The following is a 6,000-nucleotide window of genomic DNA, read 5'->3' as shown; positions in this document are numbered from 1 at the left end:
AACATCACCAGGTACTCATAATGACCACTGCGTGTGTTGAACGCGGTCTTCCATTCATCTCCTCTGCGGATGCGAATCAGGTTGTATGCTCCTCTTAGGTCAAGTTTGGAGAAAATGGTCGCGCCTTGCAGTCTATCGAAGAGCTCCGGAATAAGAGGCAAAGGATAACAAAGGATAACGATTTTTTATGGTTATCTTGTTCAAGCCAGGGAAATCGATGCAGGGGCGAAGCGTCCCATCCTTCTTCTTTACAAAAAAGAATCCTGCTCTAGATTTCCGAATGAAGCCCTTAGAAAGGTTTTCTGAGATATACAGGGACATGGCTTCAGTCTCAGGCAAAGATAACGGATAAGACCTGGCTTTGGGAAATGGAGCACCTGGAATTAAGTCTATCGGACAGTCGAAAGGGCGATGAGGGGGAAGCTCCTCGAATTTGGCCTTACTGAAGACATCAAGAAACTCCGAATAGACGTCCGGAAGGGAGACATCTTGTGGGGACGTGGTCTCCAGGACGGCCAATACCGCTGCGGATGGAGCAGACACTCCTACTTGAGAGGATCTCCATAGAACCGGAACCTCGGCCGTCCAATTGATGATGGGATTGTGTAATTGCAGCCAAGGCAAGCCCAGGATGATATTAACCGAAGGAGAGTGAATGACATCAAAAGAGATCATTTCCGAATGTCCATCATCCATAGAGAGTTCAAGAGGAAGTGTCTCCAAGGTAATAAAGGCTGGCTGCAGGGGTCGACCATCAATCGCCTCTAATCTGACCGGAAAGGCCTTCTCCCGGAGAGGAATGTCATGCTGAGTAGCAAACGGCTGGTTTATGAATTTTCCTCCGGAACCGGAATCAGGGAAGGCCTTAGCAGGGGTCTGGATATTCGTGTGCTTAAGGAGCACCGACAATAGGAGACGTTTAGGGAGATGCTGTGAGGGAAGAGAAGAAGCAGAGATGGTACCCAGTGAGACTCCCCCATACCTCACTGGGCGTTGGCATTTCCCGGCTTCGAAGGACAGCGTGGTAGGATATGCCCAGGAGAACCACAATAGAAGCACAGCCATTCATTTCTCCGACGTAATCGCTCCGTAGAAGGGAGGTGAAGTGTGCCCAGTTGCATGGGTTCCGGGGCTTCCAGTGCGGGTAGTGCAGGAAGAGGAGATCTGGAATTAAAGGACAGAGAAGTAGCAGTACGAGAACGTTGGCATTCAGCCCGCCTCTCCAGAAGTCTTTGATCCACCCGAACGCAGAGAGCGATCAGGGCCTCTAGGGAGGATGGCCTCTCACGAGCCACCAATTCATCCTTTAGGGTCTCCGAAAGCCCTTTCCAGAAGGCAGTGGAGAGAGCCGCATCGTTCCAGTCCGTCTCTGCTGCAATAGTCCGGAACTCCAGAGCGTAACGTGCCACTGAACTCCGACCCTGCGAAATATGGAACAAAGAAGATGCCGCCATATCACTGCGTCCAGGAGTGTCAAACACTAATCGGAATTCCCTTTTGAATAATTGTAAGTGAGTTCGGGTTTCAGTTCCCAGATAGGTGAGGCCCAGGCTAGGGCATCTATGGTGAGGAGGGAGTACACGTAGGCTACCTTAGTAAGATCCGTGGGGAAGCGAGAAGGTGACAGCTCAAATTGTATTCCGCACTGGTTCAAGAAACCGCTACATGCAAGCGGATCTCCCGCGTATTTACTGGGGGTAGGTATCCGCAAGTCAGAGGGACCTGATCCTTCACGGAATACACTGGTGGAAGACGTGGGGACACTATCCTGGGGAATCTGAAGAGATAGGGTATTAACTTGCTGGTTAAGAGTGGAGACTTGATTGTCCAAAAAATTAGTGTTTGGAAATGGTGGTTAAAGTATCTTCCACCTCAGGGGTGTCTGGGTCTGTTGGGCTCTGCATAATGTAACGCTCGGCCTGCCCACAAGCCAGACGAGACCCCGGGACTAAGGTGGAAAGGGTAAAACCACACACCTAGCATCAAACGGGGGCACGGCCGGAGTGTGGTAGTAGCGTAGGTGGTCCGGGTAACAAGAATGTAAATGATACCGTGCTATACAGCTCCGGCGTAGAAGGGTTAAGTTCGTATGCCAAGGGTCGTGGATTGGAGAGGGCAGCGTAATTGATTGTCCGTAAGCCTGGATCATGGAGTGGAGAGAGCAGCGTAGTAGATTGTCCGTGTGCCGTGTCCAAGGGTTGTAGAGGTCTGCAGCGTAGAAGTCCAAAGCAAGGTCCAAAGGGTTCCAGAGAGCAGCGTAGTAGAGTTGAAAGCAAGGGTCAAATCCAGGGAGGTCAGCAAGGATTCCAGGGACAGGAGCAGCACTGAAAAGACAAGAGAGGCCAGGCAACAGCAGACAGCACCAAGGTACAGAAGCTGTGCAGAGCAAAGAGGAAATGGAGAAGAGGGATTATATAGGAGGCTGGGACCAATCAGAGAAAGGGGAGTGACAGAGGAGCAGCCCGAAGAGGAACCTAATAGGAGAGCAGAGTGAGGAAGTTTGAAACCAATGGGAGTGAGGGGAGGAACGGAGGGACGGACAAGGGAAGGACAGAAAGGGAAGGAGGACCTGAGAGGCAAGGCAGATGGGGAAGGGGCGTGCCGGGCATGTGCGTGACTTCCGAGGAGGCAGAGCATGGGGTAGTCTCTATTTCAAGATCGTCACCCCCCACTTGCAGAATAGGCAAGAAATGCTTTCAGTGCAAGACCTTTACCCGGCCATCCGTGTCTCTTATATGGTAGACTGGAAGGCCCGGCATCTGCGATTCTACTTCAAATACTCCGTCTCGCAAACTGTCTGCCAGCTTGTGTTTGCCAGAGATCGCAATGTTGCGGAGGAGAACGGCATCTCCAGGACAAATCTCCTGCTGGCGGACCTTATGGTCGGAGCGCCGTTTGTTACAGGCGTTCAGATGAGCCAATAACTTCTCTGCTAGTTGCTAGGCTCGTTGCAGGCTTTCTTGGAGCCGCTTTGTGTTCTTAAAGTGTGTCCTGTTGGGTGCCCCATCGGTAGATACCCTCAGACATATATCTACTGGAAGCCGTGCTTCTCGCCCGGAAGTTAGAAAGTAGGGAGTGTATCCCTTAGACTCGTGGCGGGTGCAGTTATAGGCATGCACCAAGGACACCACGTGCTTACTTCATTCATTTTTCGGTGAACCTTTTAGGGTGCCGAGCATGTCGAGGAAGGTCCGATTGAACCTCTCCAGCAGAGCATCTCCCTCGGGATGTTAAGGGGTCGTTCGGGATTTAGTGATATTTTGCAATTTCAGCAACTCCCGGATGAGCTTACTTTCAAAGTCCCGGCCTTGATCTGAATGTAGGTGATTGGGTAGGCCGTGATGTATAAAGTACCGCTCCCACAGAATCTTTGCCATCGTGATGGCCTTCTTGTCTTTGGTGGGGAAGGCTTGGGCATAGCGAGTGCAATGATCTGTGATCACTAGTACGTTGCCGAAGCCGCGGGCATCTGGCTTGGTACATAGAAAGTTCATGCATACGAGGTCCAGGGGACCCGAGCTCTTCAGATGAGCCATTGAAGCGGCTCTGGTAGGGAATGTCTTGTGTTGGATGCACCGTATCGGCGGCAATGGTGTTCTACCGACTCTCTCATCCGAGGCCAGAAGAACCAGTCGCGTATTAAGCCAAAGGTCTTGTCCACTCCAAGATGTCCATGGTGATTGGTAAGCGATCGAAGAACCATTTGCTGTAGGTTCCTAGGTTCAACCAGTTGCCTTCTATCTGGGTGGTTATGGTATTGAACTGATAGAGTAAACCCTTGTCGATTTCGCATTTGTCCATTTCCCTCATTAGTATGGCAACTGTGTTGCTGGGAGCACGTTTCAACAGGGAGGGCTTGTTTTGCTGGATGGCCTGGCGGATAGCTCCAGCCATGGGATCCCGTATCTGGTACTGCACCAGATCTTTCAAGGTGATGATTTTGTCTGGGGTGATATTCATTCCCTCTGGGTGTCAATACGCGGCAGGGATAGCCTTGGATTGACATCCCAATGAATCTGCGACCCTCAGTTCTGAGAAGGCCACTTTATCTTCCACAATTGCTGCGCTCGAGCACATAACCCACATCCCTGGTCTTGGGATTTATTCCCAGATGTCATCATCTGGGGTGGTACTCGGTCCCGATCTTCTGGATAGAGCATTGGCTCCGATGTTCAGAGGCCCGGTAGTTCGAGAGAGCCGCCAGCCATCTGTGACTGGTTGTGTCCAATTTGGCGGACGTCAATATGTACGGCAACGGATCGTTTTCCATACGCACTGCGAAGGTGACTCCATACAGATAGCCATGTAGTTTGTCCACAATTGCCCAATTTAGAGCGAGGAATTCCAACTTGTGGACGGGATAATTCTGCTCGCTGGGTGTCAAGCTGCGATTGACATAAGCTATGGGCCGGAGGCCCGCAGGGTTCTTTTGGTGCAAGACCGCACCTAGGCCGCTGAAGCTCGCATCTACATAAAGAATGTAGGGAAGCTCGGGATCGGCACAAGCGAGAACAGGTGCCTCCGTTAAGCTTTTCTTTAGGCCGATGAATGCCTTTTCACAGGTGGCCATCCACTTGTTGTTGAACGGCAGTCGCACAGAGGTGGCTTTCCGCCCTGTATCCTCGGGGTAGAAGGTTGTTGAGGACCTTTGCTTTGCTCGAATATCCCTCCACAAAGCCGCAATTGTAACTGTAGAATCCTAAGGGGTGGAGCTCCATTAGGTTTTTGGATCTGTGCCAGTTCACCACACATTCAACTTTGGCGGGGTCGGTAGCTATCCCATTTGTGGACACTGTGTGTTCCACGTAGGTCACTGATGTGTGGCAGAACCGGGATTTATCCAAGAACAGCTTCAAGCCTTCCTTGCCCAGACAATCTATTACCTTCAGCAGCCGTTTTTCGTGTTCCTCCAGAGTTTTGCCGAACACGAGATGTCGTCCAGGTAGGCTAAGCACTCCCGTGGGTTCATGTCATCGATGGTCTTCTCCATCAAACGCTGGAACGTTGCCGGTGCACCACAAATGCCTTGAGGCATGCGGGTTAACTAGTAGAAGCCCATGGGACATACAAATGCTGTATTCTCTTGGTCTTCTGCGCTCATTGGTTCCTCTCAGGTCCAGTACACTGAAACACTGGCTTCCCAACAGCGGATTGAGAATTTCTTCAATCCTCGGAAGAGTGTACTGGCGAGGCATGGTGCGATTGTTCAGGGTCCGATAGTCGACACACAATCGGACCGACCCATTCTTCTGCACTACCCCGATCTGCGACGCGTATGGACTTCGGGATTCTGTCACAATGCCCGCTGTCTCCATTTCTTGTAAGACGTCTCTCACATCCTCCACATCTCTGGGAGCGATGTGACGGGAACGCTCCCGGAAGGGCATGGTATCACTTAGCTGGATGGTGTGCTGGGCGTTTGTGCTACACCCCACATCTATTTAGCTGGTGGAGAACACATCCCGGCGTTCTTCCAACTTGGCCATTAGCCGATCCCTCCACTTGGCGGACAGGGTTAATTCCCCGAAGTCGAATGCCAGCCCATCTGGTTGATCTTGCACTGCAGCAGTGTTCACTTGAGTGACCATCGTCTCGACAGGGATAACTGGATATATCCTACCCAACCGTTGTCCTTGGTCAATGGGCAAGGTGCAAGGAGAGATGTTTTGAATAAACATCTTGATCTTCCAAGGTAGCGAGGACTTCCATTCTCGTACTTCGGGAACAAGCTTATAGCCGCGGTTGGCATCTTCCTCTGCCGTACTCTCTAGAGAGAATATATAATCGGCCTCATTTCGTCCCGTATAGCAGCACACTGCGTACATGATCCTCACTCCCCCTGGTGGAATCTCGGTCAATCCTTGGGTGTGATTGAACAGGTCCCCATATCCATCTTGTGCCGATATTTTGCAGCACTCTTCCCTTAGTGCCAGATGAATTTGTAGGGCAGACAGGGGTAGTTCGCCAGGCTTTTGCAGGTACGCTTGGATCACCAACCGC

This window comes from Ascaphus truei, chromosome 2 (assembly GCF_040206685.1).
Source record: "Ascaphus truei isolate aAscTru1 chromosome 2, aAscTru1.hap1, whole genome shotgun sequence".
Classification (NCBI taxonomy): Eukaryota; Metazoa; Chordata; class Amphibia; order Anura; family Ascaphidae; genus Ascaphus; species Ascaphus truei.
Note: the sequence above shows the minus strand (reverse complement) of the source record.